The sequence below is a fragment of the Rhinolophus ferrumequinum genome, chromosome 2 (genome assembly GCF_004115265.2).
Source record: "Rhinolophus ferrumequinum isolate MPI-CBG mRhiFer1 chromosome 2, mRhiFer1_v1.p, whole genome shotgun sequence".
NCBI classification, from domain to species: domain Eukaryota; kingdom Metazoa; phylum Chordata; class Mammalia; order Chiroptera; family Rhinolophidae; genus Rhinolophus; species Rhinolophus ferrumequinum.
In genome coordinates this window covers 77,628,058-77,646,994 of record NC_046285.1, presented here as the reverse complement: position 1 = coordinate 77,646,994, position 18,937 = coordinate 77,628,058, and the positions used below count along the sequence as shown (strand labels likewise).

Genomic DNA, 18,937 nt, shown 5'->3' with positions numbered 1-18,937 from the left:
ATGTTGTTCAGGCATTTCCCTAATTTCCTTTTTTTTAACTAAAGTTTATTAGGGTGACAATTGTTAGTAAAGTGACATAGATTTCAGGTGTACAATTCTGTAATACATTATCTATACCTCACATTGTGTGTTCACCACCCAGAGTCAGTTCTTTCCATCACCATATATTAGACCCCATTTACCCTCTTCTAAGGCTACCCTCCCCCCTTACCTTCTGGTAACCCCTAAACTATTGTCTATGTTGATGAGTTTTTCGAATGAGGTGTTTTTTGCCCTTAAAAGCTCTTTTTACGCTCCTTGTTGTTTGGGGATTTCGCTAATTCTGGAACCCTGTTAGAGCAAAACCGTATTATAGAAGTGCCACGTTATATGGGGGTTACCTGTACCTTCTTTTCTCTTTATGAGGTATATAAAATTGCTCTCTTTCAATTGGTAAAACGTGTGAATGCATCGTTTGCATATTTTGAATCCCACATTGGCTTTATATATGTGCTAGTTACCAAAATTTTTCAAAAACTGATTTACATGAGTTTGTATTAGATTTTTTAGTTATTAATAATTTTGTTGCTATTATTAATGTTATTTCTGTTATGAGCCTTTTTAGGTGCCAGCAATTACCTAATAGGTATCAGTTAAATGTTGAGAGGGGTTATTTTGTCTGGTTATTCTCCATTTGTTATCTTCAGTTACAATCTCATCTCTCAGCTGTTTCTTGACCCTACAAATTATTTTTTTATAGGAGAACCTAAAGATATAAAGCAAATGTAAACAGAGCTAAAGGAAGAAATACAAAGTAATACATTTATTTTAAGGGTCATTAATGCCTGATTTTTCATCAATGGATACATTAGCAAAACAGAACATTAATGAGGTAACTTTGGTTATAAACAACATGTTAAAGTAGATGCAGAACATTCTATGGAAAAACAAAGAATACACATTCATCTCTAGTGCACATGAAACATTCTCCAAGGTAGATCATATACTTGGTCACAAAACAAGTCTTAATAAATTTAAGAAGATTGAAATCATATCAAGAATACCATTGTGATCACAATGGTATGAAATCAATTTTCATGCCTCATGATACTGACCAACCAATGGATCAATCGGTCAATGAAGAAATCAAAAGAAGAAATGTAAAAATAACTTGAGAAAAAGGGAAATACAACATATCAGAACTTAAGGAATGCAGCAAAATCACTAAGTGGGAACTTCATAGCAATACATATCTTATATCAAGAAACAAGAAAAATATCAACTAAATAACCTGATATTACACCTCAAGGAAATAACAAAATCAGAGTGGAAATAAATGAAATAGAGGTTAAAAGATCATAGAAAAGATCAATAAAACTAAGAGCTGGGTTTTGTTTATTTGTTTGTTTGTTTGTTTAAGATAAAACTGAATTTTAACTAATCTTTCCAAGAAAAAAGAGAAGAAGGCTCAAATAAAATACAAAAGGAAGAGATGTTGGAACTGATATCACAGAATTAAAAAGATTATGAGACTACTATGGACAATTATACACCAAGAAATTGGACAACATAGAGGAAATCGATAAATGTCTAGAAACATGTGGTCTACCAAGACTGAATCAGGAAGATACAGAAACTCTGAACAGATTAATGATTAATAAAAAGATTACGTTGGTAATCAACCCCCTTCACCCCCCCAACCAAACAAACAAAAGTCCAGGACCAGATGGCTTCACTGGTGAAATCTGCCAAGCATTCAAAGAATGATATTTTTCTGAGAGACTAAATATTAGAAAGTTTCATATGGAATTACTGTTTCTCAAATAAGGATTCTGTGCATATATAACTTTAAATACTTATTTTCTGTTAATTACTCAGTGCTTTATTGTAATAATTTAAGTAGAATTACATGTAATGATCTATCAATATTTAAAGTTTAATTCATATGAAAGTTTTAATCACAGATAAAATTTGATTAGTATTGAGTGATTTTGTAAACTCTAAAATTTAGGTCCCAATTACTTGTTAAAATAGGCATTGTATTCTGTAAATTATGGCTATAGAATATATTTATGTATCCCTTGACATAGTTTACAGAAAGTTAGCCATAGTGTCTATAAGATTGTCTTCTTGATCACTGTTATCTCTTAATAGTGCTTTCCAGTGACCATAAAAACCTTGACCAGATCCCTGAAAGGTATCACAAATTCATGTGTAGTTTTCAAAATGTTGATAGAAATATGCACAACCCAGGTGACAATGCTTTATTTTGCTATCCGACTGATAGAAATAATTTCCTTTCTTCATGTAATTATATACATACAACAGAGATACTTGAAAAAGAAAACAGAAAAGGCATATTTTTTTTTTACTGTCTGACAAAAAGACACACACACACACACACACACATTCACACTTATTTCTATCTTTGTAATCAATCCAAAACAAATTCCTTATACAACATTTTAGAAATGAAAGAATATCAATTACACACCCAAATCAATAAATCAATAAATAGGGGCTATCTTGCCCTTGTTAAGATTTCTGTACTTTAGTCTAAAGAAATAATCAATGGAAACAAAAGTAAATATGCCATTTATTTGGTAAATTGAGAATTGATATTGGATATATAAAGTTTATTTTATCCCCTTCTAAACTTAGAAATGTCATTATTTCTAGTTTTATTGTTTTTCCAAATAGTCTTGTTTCTCCCAATGGTAAATTGGGAACAAAAATATTAGAATGTGTTTTTAAAGTATTTATATCATCAATTCTCTGTTTCCTCGAGCTATTAATAATTTAGTCATGTCAGAACAATTAATTGTTTCTGTGTGGATGATGTAATCAATTGTTTCCGTTCTATTTTGCTTTTAGCATGTATATTGATCTGTCTGGTTATAGCTCACTAGGATGAAATATAAAGAGGATGAGTTCTCCTTGTTGAATGCTGAAGGACATCACAATGTGTATATGATGTGGCATATGCCACCTGGCTGTGCTGTCTTGAAGCATTTTGAGAAGGCTTATGTAGCCAAATCTTTACGCACACCTGCGGAGTACAGAATCACGTGATAGAAAGTGACATTGAAATTCTTCCCCTAAAGAAACACACAAACACACACACACACACAAATACACACACACAGTTATTCTCATCATTATTATAAATAATCAAACCAAAGAATATAACATTTTAGAAATAAAAGAACATTAATTGCTCACCTAAATACGTAAATAAATAGGGACTATTGTGCCCGTATTAAGATTTCTGTACTTTAATCTAAAGAAGTGATCAATGGGAACAGAAGTAAATATTCCATTACTTGATAACAAACTAGGGATCAAAGAGTGTATTTACAAAGTTTATTTTGTCCCCTTTTAAATTTGGAAATGTTGTTATTTCTAGTCTTAGTATTTTTCAAATTGTCTCATTTCTACCAATTGTAAACTGGAAACAAAATATTCAGGTGACAGCTATGTGGAAATACATATTTTTTTCTGAAATGAGTATTTTATTTTCTCTTTTATTGAATTCCAAAAATAGTATTTAAACCACAATAAAGCATAGCTATCAATAATCAATTTAGACCTCTTCTTATTTTTGCTATCTCCTCTTTTGAACCAGAACAATTAAATAAATAACATAGTTGATTTGAACATGGTAAAGGCAGCAAGACATATTACAGATTAAACTAAATCTTGTTTCAGCACCCGTATGTGTGGTTGTCCTACGAGGACGGGTCCAGGGCCCAGCCATGGCTGAGCTGCCAAAACAGTGTATAGACAGGCATACTTAGAAATATTTCATGATTTTTGAAGCATTCGATAATTATATGAAATCACATTTAATAACTCAAATAATTTCAGATATATTTCATTAAGTAAAATTCTTTATAGCTTCCTTATTTTACATGGATATTCATGAATTAACTTAAAAATCCACATTGCTGTGGTTTAGTAGTGAGATCCAGATTCAGGCAAACATGATTTTAAAATCAGGCTTTATCAGTCATTATTTGTCATATTTTGTACAACTTTTTAAAATTATCTATGCTCCAGTGTCCTCATCCATAAAATGAGAAAGTAATGATAGCTCACTACTAATTTGAATTAATGTGTATCAAAGGATACAGTGCATCTAAAGCACTAAGAAACTACTTGGCACAGAGTAAGTGTCTACTAAATCTTATTTTATCATAATTGTTTATTTTCTACATTATCTTTTACTTTAGAAATAAAACGAGATGCTGAAAATGTCATATAATGACTCACCAAAATATCCTATTTGAATAAACCACTTTGTTATATTTTCCTCTAAATATTATATTCAGTGGGTAAAATAATTTAATTTGAACTGGTCACTATTGATTTGCTTGCACTTCACAAGCCAGAGTTGTACATTTTGTTTCTTGTAGCATTTGTTCTGTGCACATTCATAAAACATCCATCAGAGACCTATAGAGGGAATAAATTACAAATGACAACAAAAGAAAAATCCTAGAAGTGTTATGGATTCAGCTACAAAGAATATAAAGAAGTTTCTGTAGCCATCATAGTCACATTGCACTTTTTAGAGAGACTTTTAAAGCTTATTAATGGTGATTTGGAGAGTTTTAATATGCACTTTAAATACCTCTCTAAAATATAGGATGCTTGATGTATGCATAGGTATATACAAACTATTTTCCAACTAAGAAGCTAAATCATGTGCTCATCAATTAAGTTCAAGTTTTCCTTGAAATTTGTATAGTTGAGCTAGTCACTGGGCAGCTGTATTTAAGTCATCAGGGTCTAAACTAACATAGTATCAGAAAAGAGCACAGAGTGGAGTTTGAATGGATGAACCAGGAAAACCTAAAAGAAAATGTTTGAAGTATCCTTGAACAAAATCTGAAGGTCTGAATAAAGAGACCAAATTAGATATAAAACAATGGGATAGGATAGTTGTTTCTACAGACTTGAGATCATAGGAAGAAGGATTAGACCACTTGGAAGAGTACACTAGGAAAAGTAGATCATTCTGGGAACATGACTAAGGAGAACCAGCTTCCTTTCCACCATGAGGAATTTTCATCTGTCTGCTTCTCCTAAGCAAAAGACCCCCTGGGGTTTAAAGGCCCATAGGTACAAAGCGGGCTGTTTGCTCTGTTATAGTCAAGGTAGAGAGAAGTATTTCATGGATTTCTCCTCCATAGTCTGGGGGGATTTTGAGACACCAGAGTGAAGGAGCAGAGGCTCTTGAGAAGACTGTGACCTATGCCATCTTAGTATGCTGGTAGCATCGATTACAACTCACCCTACTCTTTTCCAGGGCATGGAGACAATGAGAAATAAAAGAGCAAATTAAGATGTGAAACCATCCCTGGGACTGGGAAAAATTAGGGATACAAACTAAGGAGACTATTCCGTGTTCCATGGTCTTACATAGGTAGCAGAGGAAAAAGTATTCCTTGACTATCTTAGGGTCTCTAAGGGTCTCTAACAACTCTTAGCTTGTTTCTGAAAATTAAACTGATAATGACAAATTGACAGGAGAAAGGCATACAAACTCTGTTGAATTTTTACATGTGCATAGGAGTGGTCCCAAGAGAACAAAGACCTTAAGAAGTAATCAGAACAGGAAGGGAAATTTTTATGCTTTTAAACAAAGAAACAATACATTTATACAGAATTGACAAAACCAGGGGGTTTGGGCTATGGATAGTAAATGGTGAAGTAACTAGGTTTGTTTGCACAACTTTCTCAGCCCTAATTTTCCTGTCTGGAGATAAGGGTGTCTCTTACCCACCTGGTACAAGGAGGGTACTTTTCATATGAGAAATTTTTTTCCTGCTATCATGGGGACAAAGGAGAGTCAGAGTTTTCTTGCACTGGCTGTTGTTTTTTTTAATTACCTTTAATTAAAAAAAATCAATATGCCAAAGTGGCATATTTTGCAGTAACATATTCTGCTACCCTTCACAAGTCTCACTTCTGTTAGCCCATGCAAGAAAGAGTTTTCACGCTCTCGACTGAAGAATTGTAATGTCACAAAGTGAGGCAAGAACCAAATCTGAGCCCCAATGAACCAACTCACTCAACAAGGAACAGTAATGGTAAAACTAAGCAGGCCTTATAGTTACAGAAAAATCGTCCCAACTTTAGCACGATAAAGCAGGTTGGGTAGGATGATTACAAACGAAATCAAACAAACCTAGCACTAAAGGGAATTCTGAAGGTTAAACAGAAAAACCTATTTTTTTTTAATATGACATGTTTATGTAATGAAGAAGAGGCTGATTATTGTTGCCACCCAAAATTAGTGGCTTGGAAGTAAGAAAATATTGCTAAGAGGAAAAAATATAAAGTTATACAACATCTTAAAAAATAAAAAAGACCCATGAAAGGGAAGTCCACAACACTCAATGTGTAGATAATATTTTAAGGGGGAGTAAAAAAGAACAGATGCAGGATAGGCAATGATTAAACAAATAATGGGGGGGAAACTGTCTTAGCTTTAGGAAGACCTATGTGGATATGAACACAGCTATCATATTCTAAGGTAGATTAATAAAGAAATATACCTTGCTATAATGTAGCAAATTTTTGAATTTTACAGATAAAACTAAAATCTTCAAGTTCCTAGAGCACAATAATAATTTACACTATTCTTGATAATATCACACTAGTAATAACACTACACAGGAAAAAGAACTGGCATCAAATTTCTCATTTGTAAGACTTGTAACCTGAAGAGGGTAGTACGACATTTGCTGAATACTGAGAAAAAAAAATTATGTATCCCCAAATCTTATACCTACTGACAAGAGTCATCTTCTCACAGGCAGACAATTGATAACATCTGAGGGAGATGATTGAAAAAACACTTAAACCAAATAATAAAGGATTCAAAACAGAATCCAAGCTTTAAGGACACTTGAAACAGAAGGAAGATGCTAAACTAAAGAAAACTTTCATCATAGTCAAGAATTACATTTTTTAACTGGCTCAGCCAGGAATGGGGGCAATCTAGAGGTCAAAACGTGGCAAAGATAAGAGGAGACAGGATAAGTGAAAGTATTTTCTTCTGTCTAATCTTAGTGGGTTGTGTGACATAGACAATCTTCATGGGGGATCATTTGCTATTATGGGGAAATATTTGTGTTCAAACAATAGTAGAGAAATCTGTATCTAATTATAAATACAGGGTCAGGTAAAGTAATAGAATGAAATTATAGTTAGAATATGCAAATATGTGGGAAATGAAGAGTAAATGAAGTAAATGAAGAGCAACTTGATAAAAATACACAAAAGAATAAGGAACTATAGGAAAGGAGAGTTTAAAATAAGCAGCAAACATAAAACAAGACGGAAGAAGCATGACAAGTACATACAACCATTGCCCTTTGTGTGGATAGAATAATGACTCCTATTAAAAGACATAGTTCAAAAGCATCTGTTTAAATGAGATCATAAGAAACAGACAAAAATCAATAATGAAGAAAGGTTGAAAATGAAGGTTTGTCAAATAAGTACCTGGGTGGGTGGTGGGGGGGCAAAAAAGAGAGAGAGAGAGAGTGAGAGAGAGAAAAGCGGCTTTGTTAGCATCATACAAATACATGCACATGCTGTAGTTTAAGGTTAAAGGCATGAAACAGTGATAAACAATAATGTGTTATAATAAAAGGCACACTTTACAAAGAAGGTAAAACAGCAATAAATTGATATAATTCTCACTGCTCAGCAGCTAAATTCACAAAGCAGAAATCATTAGAAATGCAAGGAGAACTTCATAGAAAAATAAGAGTTTTAAAAGGAAAATTTCAATAGAGCCGAGGAAGTCAGCAGAGAATATGGAGATGCACTTAGCAACTGGCAACTGATGTTTATAGAGTCCCAGAGGATCCAATACGAATACGGAGGAAACTCTCAAGATTGTCTGCCAGTTCAGATAATCAGTATGAAATCCCTGCATAAAATCACTTTAGTGATCATGGAAACAGAAAGCCAAGGTACCGAATACCCAGTGTGCCGAGAGCATACGGACAGAGCCCTGGTAGGCACTAAAAAGCTGTGCTCTCTCCAAACAGAGATGCTGTATCCTTTCCACACATTAAAGAAGCCTATATCCTTCTAAAATGAAAGTATACAGAGTGAAGGATTGCGGGATACACCTATCATAGTAAAACTTGAAATGGAATCACTCTGAAATTACACCTTTTCTTAGTGCAAAGGAGAATTGTAACTTGCACATGAGAGTTTTAATTTATCTCTATGTGTACTGAGCACCTTACTAAACAGACTAGAAGATAAAAATCATCATAGAACATATTCAAAGCATAATGTTATATAAGTTTTGTGAAGGAGTGAAGGGGGGAAATGATTTACAACAATAGACACTGAGCCACATTGAGGAATAGACACTTAAAAAAGAGGAAGAGGTTCAGATCGTGATGGTGACATAGAATATCCCTGAACTCATCTCTTCCCATGGACACGCCGAATCTATAGATACATATAGAACAATTTCCTGTAAATAAATTCCCCAAAATAGCTGAGCGACTCCTATGAAGTGGGTGACAGGAAAATCCCACATCGAATCAGGTAGGAGAGACTAAACACCATGTTTCCTAAATCCCACTCCCAGCCTCAAGTCCCATAGTCATGAGGGAACTCAAAACCTAAGCTTCTCTCTGAGGACCAAAGGATTTGGAACCCACATGTGGTACCCTCACTTTTAAGACCTGCACCTAAGAGACAAGCCCCCCTAAACCTGGAGCTTTAAAAACCAGTGGCGCTTTTGTCCATGATACCCACAAGGGTATAGCGAACTGAGAAACAATTGTTAAAGGGCTCACATATATGGACTAACCAGCCCCATGGCCCAGCATAGAGGCAGCTGACTGCCAAGTGTCCATTTTGCGAAAGAGGCTTATTTGCTTGTCTTAAAGTGTTGGCCTGAAGGGCAGGCATCTAATTTAACACACATTCAGGGGCCTTCTGATATCCTCTCCGAAGATGGTAGCTGGCAAGTGTCATTTTGGCACTCTCGCTCTGTCATGTTTCAGACCACTGGTATCTCCTAGAAAGGAGTTTGTAGCTTCTTGTGGCACCCTGATTTTTGCAGTTGCCACCCAGGAGACACCTCCAGATAACCCGACTCTCATAAGCCAGCAGGGCTTATACTCATGAGTTCCACAGCACAGACTATAACTAACAATAAAGAAAGATCTCTTAACCAGCTACCACCCCCAGGGTACATCAGACTGAAGCATGCAGTCTCTTGTGGAAGAGACCTCTCAGTTAGTCTTCATAGCTATGGCTTGAGGAACAGACAGACTTCTGATTAAACACAGCCAAGGGTTGAGTGTGAATCTAGACGCTGACTGAGATCCTCCCCTTTGGGACTTTGACAAGCCTTGGCACACCTTTAACTACTGAGAGCCACTAAAAACAAAGTAAGCTGCTTGGACATAAATTCAGCGTGATCCTACTTTATGTTCCCTCCACCATTATCCCCTTCTTTCCATCGATTCCCACATCTGTCCCCCGGATTTCTGTCTGTATAAATTAGAAAACTCAAGTGATTATTTAGGGTATAACACCTCTCCGTACAGGTCACACTTTCTACCTCACTCTTAGGGGCCTGCTGGGTCTTGAGTCTAATTAAAGGGCTAAAAGCTAAGTAGAGTGACAGGGTTAAGTCCAGAGGAGAATCAGCATTGTTTTGCATGGCACCTGCCTCAGGGGAGGCCATTACAGTTTCCTTAGGCAATGCAGGGTTAATCCTCTCAGACACCAGAGGAAAGGCCAATACCATTGTGCAAAGGTCACTATTACTGGGGATGGGATGCTGCCACCACTGGGGATTGAGAGGCCACTTCTGCTTAAGTCAGGAGGCCCATTTCTGCTGGAGGTGGGATGGCTAATTCAACCGCGGTTGGGGAGCCCTTTCCACAGGCAGAGAGAACTTATCAGAATTTAGGGACTCCATGACCCTGTCTTCATCAGAGTCTTTCCCCCTACCCCCTTTAAACATATAGGGCCCCCTTCTTTCCTAATCAGTGTCCTCGCATTAATAGTAGACACCATGTGACACGAGGAGATCAACTTGTACTGTAATTGAGCCAGTGTCAGGATGAAGCTCTCTGTTTGATTTTCAGCGATTTCAGCCCTATTGTTATAGGAGATAAGGCTCCCTTTCAGGGCTCACATAGAAGCTCTATGTTCCTTATGCCAAGCTTGAGCTGAGAATTTGAATCGCTGAACTCATTTTTTACTTTTACCACTTTGTTCAGGAGCATTAGGAGCTACCAACCAAAGTCATTAATTAGTTTTCAAAAAATGTTCAAAGTGCCATATACAGAGTCACTTAGCTCCTTGTTTCTTTTAAGTGATTGATTAGGATTATCTAATGCAGGTAGTTTGTATATGTCTATAAACAGTTTATACCATGGACTATCTGTGTTCTTTCTTTCTTTTTTTTTCTCTCTCTACCTTTCCAATATTTATTATTATATGATTTTTTAAAATTTATTTTTAATTTATTGGGGTGACAATTGTTAGTAAAATTACATAGATTTCAGGTGTACAGTTCTGTACCACATCATCTATAAATTACATTGTGTGTTCACCACCCAGAGTCAGTTCTCCTTCCATCACCATATATTTGATCCCCCTTACCCTCATCTCCCATCCCCCAACCCCCTTACCCTCTGGTGTGCTCTTTCTTTACTACTAGAAATACAGTCATTAGAGTCAATAGATATAATCAGATTAGAGAGCCAAACAGAAACCTCAGAACTAATTCTGAAAACATCTCTAAAGTTCTATTTCTCTAGGTCCACTCCTAGTACAAAATCTGCATTAGTCAGTTTTCTAAAAAAAAAGAGAGACAGTTTTATACACATATACATACATACATACATACATACATACATACATACACACACAGTTGCCTCTGGGTATCAGTGGAGATTTGTTTGAAGACCCCCTTCCCCCTTGAATACCAAAATCTGGTAATGCCCAAATCCCTTACATAAAATGGCATAGTATTTGCATATCACCTACAGATATTTCTTCGTATACTTTAAATTATCTGTAGCTTACTTGTAATACCTAATACAATGTAAATGTTATATAAATAATTATTATATTATTAAGGAAATAAATGACAAGAAAAACCATACATATTCAGTATGGATGTGACCATTGCAGGTCTAACTATATATTACACTTCAGCAACAACATCACATTTAAAAAAAAAAAAATTGTATTTGAACATGGCTGTTTGAATCCATTGATGCAGAACCCACAGATATGGAACTGACAGATATGGATGGCTAACTGTATATTTATAAATATAAAGAAAGAGATATGTTATAAGGAACTGACTTACATAATTATGGAGGCTGAGAAGTCCCACGATCTGCCATCTGCTAGCTAAAGACTTGAAAGCTGTAGTTTCAGTACAATTAGTAAGTCCTGAGAACCAGCAAAGTCAATGATGTCGAACCAGGAGTATGAAGGGAAGAAGATGCCATCCCTCTCAAACAATCAGGCCGGAGGGTTGAATGATTTCTTCTTCCTTTTTGTTCTGTTCAGGCCTTCGAAGTATTGGAAGATGACTAGTCACATTGAGCTATGGGAACTGCTTTACTGAGTTCAGTTCAAATGCCAATTTCATCCAGAAATACCCTCACAGACGCACACAGAAATAATATTTAGCCGAATACCTAGGTACCTTAGATCCATTCAAGTTGACATATAAAATTGGGGACAACACCCTCACAAACACATCCAAACCCCTACCTCCCGAAGGCCCCACCTCCAAATATCATCATATTGGAAATTAGGGCTTCACCATAATGATTGGGTGGGCAGGGGTGAGGTGGGGTGGTGAATTCAAACATTCAATGAATAGCAAATGTCGTCAGATGGACATTAAGAAGTACATTTTTTACTGTAATTCTAAGCAGAATAACCTGCTGGAAAATAATCTGCCTAAGGTAGTGATAATGAGGATGATGATATATAGATATATTTAGCAAGTATAAGAGGTAGATTTGAAAACTCTTGGCAATTAATTGGATTTAGGAGAAGATGGAATTAAATAAGACTGAGATGTATGGTGCTGAAGGTATATTGCAACCCATCATGATTAATATATAACAGAGTATTAAACTCCTCCACATTTTTCTCATGCTTCTTTCCTAAAAGTTGTGAGAACCTCTAAGTGGGTAGTTTTTGTGTTGCATGCTTCAGCTCTACCCCAAAGATCTTGATTCTGTTTATTTTCTGAACTATAATGTTGTTTTGCCTCTATATATGTTAACATATTAACCAGTATTTTCGGATAACAAGCAGCCAAAAAATGCCTCATTTTCTTCTAGAAGAGACCATTTAGCAAGAAATACCAGATCAAAGAGAAATGCACAGTGAGACAAAAAACTGTAATGAAAGTATTCGTAGCTTTCCAAATCTAATTATTTTTCAGGATCTTTCCTACAGAGAGATAATATAGGTTTAGTTATCAGGTTTCATCTATATTTGCAAAAGAAGTATTTTCAAGTAAAAAAAAGGACACTGAAATTATTGAGCACCTACTTTGTGTTACGAACTGTGTTAGATCAACACTGACACCTTTTATCTTCATAAGACCCTATGAGGTATTTCTATTATAAAGAAAATAAACTAAAGTTGCTAGAGTTTGTGTAAATCATCCAAATCCAGGGGAAATACTGTGCTAAAATTCAAATATAAGTTTGCATTAAATTATATTACATCAAACATTCACTAGAAGGTAACACTTTCAGAAGTACTATGAAAAACTACAATTTTAAGTTTTAGCATCCTCACAAATTAAAATTTAACTTCTAATTAAAAGAAATTTTATTTCTACATCTAAAAGTTTGGAATGTAGGCAATAACATCATTAAAACAAAAAAATGTAAGTATATAGCTGAAGGCTAATGTACTTAAACTAATTATAATAATCGTTGAGGAATTGTCAGAAATTATGTTAAATAGAACACTTAATTTAAATATAATGGAAAAATAAATATTATGAGTAAATAGCCAATTTAGCAAAATCTGATAACTCTAAATTATATTAAGTTGCTTATCATAAAAGTTTATCAGTTATCATGATAGTTGATTAAGTTAAATAAATCAATGTTACGAGAAAAGTAATTAAAATAACAGTATAGTTTTATCTTAAATTATTTATTGTATTAAAATATATTTGTTCCTTTTAAAGTCCTGCTGTTTTATAACAACATGTATTCCTGTTTTTAATATTTCATACCTCATCTTTTCATTAGAGTCCACAGTCTGCTAAATGAAAAGAATAACAAGATATTTGACAAAATATTGTACAATTTAAATCGTATAAATTTAATTTCATAAAAAAAAATAGGTTCATGTTTAGACTAGCTAACTAAAAATGATGTTTCATATCCTGTCTAAAATACTTTATGAGATATTGCTATGACACCAAAATAATCCCATCATATTTCTTTTACATGTTTTACAATAAAACATTTGTGTTCTTAATCAAAAAGATCCACAGACTAATTCAGCATGTAAAAAAAAATTACAAAAAAAATCTAGGATAAAATTTTTGAATCCAACTTTTATTGTTTTCTTTTTTTTCTTCCTTACATACAGAACTTCTACACACATCACACTTCTTGCAGCTATAAAGTCACTTGGTGTTGGTCAGGTACCTACCATTTTATCTCCTAAAATTTGTTTACATCAACATATAACAATTAGTACTTTGGACGCTTACCTACTGTGTTTCCCCCCAAAAAAGACCTGGTCTTATATTAAGTTGTGCTCCAAAAGATGCATTAGGGCTTATGTTCAAGGGATGTCATGCTGAAAAATCATGCTAGGGCTTATTTTCCGGGTAGGTCTTATTTTTTGGGAAACACAGTACCAATTAAACCATATAAAAATAGGACCAGGCCCCCATACTACATGTTTAGAATCAGGTGTTTAACATCCTTGTCTGGTGATTATACACTGGCTCAAAAGGCGGTAGAGGCAAAAGGCACTTCCTTTGGAAGACACTGAACACTATGATCTGGAAGTACATTAGGATGTTATCCCAGTGCCATGCACCACTCCACCTTTCTCCAAGGTAGCCTCAGGTAGAATGGCAGGTGTGATTTATGCAAAATGAAGACAGACAGCAGAACATTTACTCTGTGGAGATATTGTACTCATACTATGCATGCATTGTGATATTGAACACAACTAGTCCTTAAAACTTGTCACCATCATCCTGGCTTTTTAGTTTGAGTGATCCATTAGTCCTGCACCCAAGTATTATTTATTTCCCAGTACGGTTAGGATCAAAGATGTTCTGGACTGCCACAAATGGTTACAGATACCTTTGGGAGGTATTTTCATTCTGTAATTCCATTGAAAGGATAAGTTCATAGAGGTGCTATGTTTTCATCCTTTGAAATACATGCATTCTCGGTTCTATGTGGAGCTTTAATCCAATTACAGCATTCTACTTATTTTCACAAGAATACAAGAGTTCCCTTTGGAATAACCGAAATGAGGATCATTCACATCACTGCATATCTGAAGTAAGAAAGCAAGAAACTAACATGTGACATGAATTGGAACTTTTTGTTCAAAAAGTGCTCTGTCAGAACAGACCGTGTGATTCTTCTTTTCTTCTAAATTATATGGCTTTGAAAACTTCTAAAGGTCTTCAGTGCACTCTTTATAGGAATTTGGATCCAACATAACGAATATTCCAATACAATCACTGGTTCTGGCAAAACCCCCCTAAGTCCTGGACTAGGAGTCTATCTGATCACCATAATTTGGAACCTCATTGTTCAGAGTCGAAGCGTATCCTACATGCTGAATGAAAGGAGTGCAGCCAGGAACCCTTGAAAGATTAGGAAGAAGAGCAAGATCAAACCCCAGCTCTTGGTGGCGTGCCTCAGGAACTCTCTTGTGGTTAGGTTGTAGATGAAGAGCTTCCACTTGGCCAGGCTCAGGTTGAAAGTCTCCTTGTGGTATGTGTTGCAGTGGTCACTTGAGTGGAGTCTTTTAGGGCAGAGATGCTTCTCAGCTCAAGCAATGCAGCTCTGGGACCAACTGTCCTAGATTGCCCCAAGGTTGTACAGGCGATGGTTGAAGATGCCTCCCTATAGAGTGCATTCCAGCTAACTCCAGGTGTACCTTTTTAATGCTGATTTACCATGCCAGGTGGTCCAATCAAATACCACTATACATTAGGTGGTGATTTATCATGTAGCATTGATGAAATAAATTCCAGATTAATCAATTATCTTTCTTTAAGTAGAAAAGTAGTTAATGGCTGCGCTGGGATTGAAACCATTTTCTGCCTGACCCCAAAGCAAGTGTTATTTACTAATACTTCATACAATACTGTATTACTAGTATTATATGATTCTCCTTTTTATTCATTCCATAAATATTTTTTGAGCGTTGTTAAGGTAATTTACTGTTCTAAGCACTAGGAACACATTTGTGAAAAAAATAGAAACTCTTGGCTTCTTAAAAATGACAATCTGTATTATTCTGAGTTATGACATTATGAAATCATGTGGTTCTTAAATATTAAATAACATTCATAAACATTAACAACTTCCTGAGTCACAGGTTTTATAAATCTATGTGAAAATCTCTCTTTTTTCTTTCTTTTTTTTAAAGTTTATTAGTAAAGTTACATAAGTTTCAGGTGTACAATTCTGTATCACATCAACTATAAATCCCACTGTGTGTTCACCAGCCAGAGTCAGTTCTCCTTCCATCATCATATATTTGATCCCCCTTACCCTCATCTACCACCCCCACCCCCTTACCCTCTGGTAACCACTAAACTATTGTCTGTGTCTATGAGTTTTTGTTTCTCATTTGTTTGTCTTGCTCTTTTGTTGTTTTTGGTTTATATAGCACATATCAGTGAAATCATATGGTTCTCTGCTTTTTCTATCTGACTTATTTCGCTCAGCATTATAATCTCAAGATCCATCTATGTTGTCACAAATGTTCCTATATCATCTTTTCTTACCACCGAATAGTATTCCATTGTGTATATATACCACAACTTCTTTATCCATTCATCTATTGAAGGACATTTTGGTTGTTTCCATGTCTTGGCCACCATAAAGAAAGCTGCATGAACATTGGAGCACACTTGTCTATATGTATAAATGTTTTCAGATATTTTGGGTAGATACCCAGGAGAGGGATTGCTGGGTCATATGGTAATTCTATTTGTAATTTTTTGAGGAACCTCCACATTGCCTTCCATAGTGGCTGCACCAGTCTGTATTCCCACCAACAGTGTATGAGGTTCCTTTTTCTCCATAGCCTCTCCAACACTTGTTACTATTTGTCTTGTTGATGATAACCATTCTAACTGAGGTGAGGTGATATCTCATTGTGGTTTTTATTTGCATTTCTCTGATGATTAGTGATGTTGAGCATTTTTTCATATGTCTATTTGCCATTTGTATGTCCTCTTTGGAGAAATGTCCCTTCAGTTCCTCTGCCCATTTTTCAATTGGGTTGTTTGTTTTTTTGTTGTTGAGTTGCATGAGTTCCTTGTGTATTTTGGATATCAGCTCCTTGTCGGAAGCACTGTTTGCAAAAATTTTCTCATAATCTCTACAACCTATAGCTCAATCGATTTTATTGCCACATATAAAATTTAACTTTTCAGTAATTTCCAAAATTTAACTTTAAAAATTGTACATTTTATCACATGGTATAGAGAAAATAATGAAAAAAGCAATTACATGTGTACATTTATGGTAATTGGTGATAATTTTAAATCCTAACCAAATATTGTAAGGTGTTATTTTTTTGGATACAAATACTTCGTGTATGATATTACTACTGCTATTTATTTATTCACACTTTTCAGCAACCCTCAAATCTATAAATTCTCTAAAAACTTTAAGGATAAAGCACAGAGTCACGGTGATTCCATACTGGTGACAAAATAAATATTTTATCAAAAGGGACTTATATATATTCGTAGAGGCTGTCCATTTTTAAAAACAAGAACACACAAGTAAATTATGGAAAAAAAAAACACTTCTGAAGAAATAGGAACCTAGATTGATGCCTGTTTTTCTCTTCATATTTTTAACATTAAGTAAAATAAATATTGTTTCCCCATTATACTCAAAAGGGCAATTGAATGCACTTCAAAGAATTCTGGCATCTTTTTTGCTTTGTTCTTAGTGACACTGACAGCAGCTGCTGTGTAAACTGGATAAATACCTTGGACTCCAGACAGGAGGCTGGAAGAACACATCCCTGGGGTTGCTGTATTTGTTGGCTTCCTTACTGATTACCTGCTATACTGAAGACACTTCTTTAATATTTGATATTCCTGTGAGGGATTTGTTCTTCAGCAGCGTCATAAATGCAAATAGAACTGAAACTCTTAAGACTTGCACATGCACTTATGTGGATCTCAAAGCCCAGAAGAATATTAGATAGTTAATGAAATCTGTATTTTTTAGATCCCTGAGTAGTGGATTCTTTAAAGTTTGTGAAGATATGCCCAGAGGCAATAATACCTAACTTTTGGGAATGGAAGCAATAGGCTCAAATTACTACATAAATGGAATTTTCACAATACACTTATATGCTAAAACCTTTAAAAGTTAATTTTAATTTTGCAAGATGGGAAAATTTTTGTTACATATGTAATATTTCCTGAAAGTATAAAAATAATACTAGTGTACTATAAACTGTTTAATATAGAAGTATCAATATTAATAACTATGAAGCAATATAACGATTTTATTAAATATATCGGCCTCCATATGCAAATCATAAAACAACTTTATTTCTTTTCCCAGTCTTTTCAAACTTACTCATTAGCCTGGTTCTGTGTACTTCTGGAATAAATTCATGAGTAAGTCCTCAGGTATTTCTAAGTCTCAAAATAGTTTAATGTGATAAAATCATGTGTTAGTATTATAATCATAACTCTGAACCTCAAATATATTAACGCTACTCTCCTACTGACTGCTGTTTCGGGTCTGGAAGTCTGTACTTGATGAGAAGAAAATGTCAGATTGTTGCCCCCTTTGCCAATTCCTCCCTCACTCCTTAGCTCCATCTTCTGATCTCACAGACCCGATCAAGGGTTCAATCAGAGGAGAGGTGATTTGGGGTGAGGAGTGCAACCTCATTCTATTTACATCTGCTGTTGGCCTGTTTTCAACCTGGCAGAGATTCAGTGCTGACTTCTTTCTTGAAATTCTCTTTCTTCAGAGAATTCCCCCGACCTACCCTGCCAAGTTCCAAGATGTTTTAGGGCAATTCATGTTGTAAGATGTTTCCTAAACTGCATGAAGATTTACATTTTTGATAAATAAAGCATACAGGTAAAATAAAAACCAGAAATATAATGTGCTGTGATTCTGTGTAAATTCTGGTAGGCCTGCTGCACTATTTTTGCATTTGGAAAGTCCTCTTTAAAGGAATATAAAGACTGGAGTAGCACCTGCCTGTTGTTAGTATTATAGCTTTACAGCCCTACATAGAAATTCCATTCCAACTTAATGGATCTAATTTAATTGCTGACATACTTTCATATGTGATTACAGTTTAAATTGTTAAATGATCTCAGTATTCCACATATGATCTGTAATAAGTCCAGTATTTCCGTATTCTTTCCTTTAAAGATGATATTTACTTGGCATTTATCTAACTGTATGAGAAAGAGCAACAGCAACATTGAAAGGACTGGGATATAATGATCACAAAATGTATTATAATTAAAATATTCTTGTGAAGATCTTAGTGGAGTGTTCAACTTTAGAATATATATTTTAGTTTTCCTTGATCATGCTTGTGTTTAACAGGCTAAAAAGAAAATAGATTTCCTAGTCACCCAAAGTTACTACTTCAGATCAATTTTATTTTGAAAACAAAACTGATATAGATTCTTATTGTATAA

The 18,937-nt window shown here is 34.9% G+C and overlaps 1 pseudogene; it reads right to left on the bottom strand.

Annotated features, from left to right (window-relative positions):
- Positions 1-14,413: 14,413 nt before the first annotated feature.
- On the bottom strand, positions 14,414-18,302 carry LOC117032880 (sodium/potassium-transporting ATPase subunit beta-3-like; annotated as a pseudogene).
- Positions 18,303-18,937: the final 635 nt, after the last annotated feature.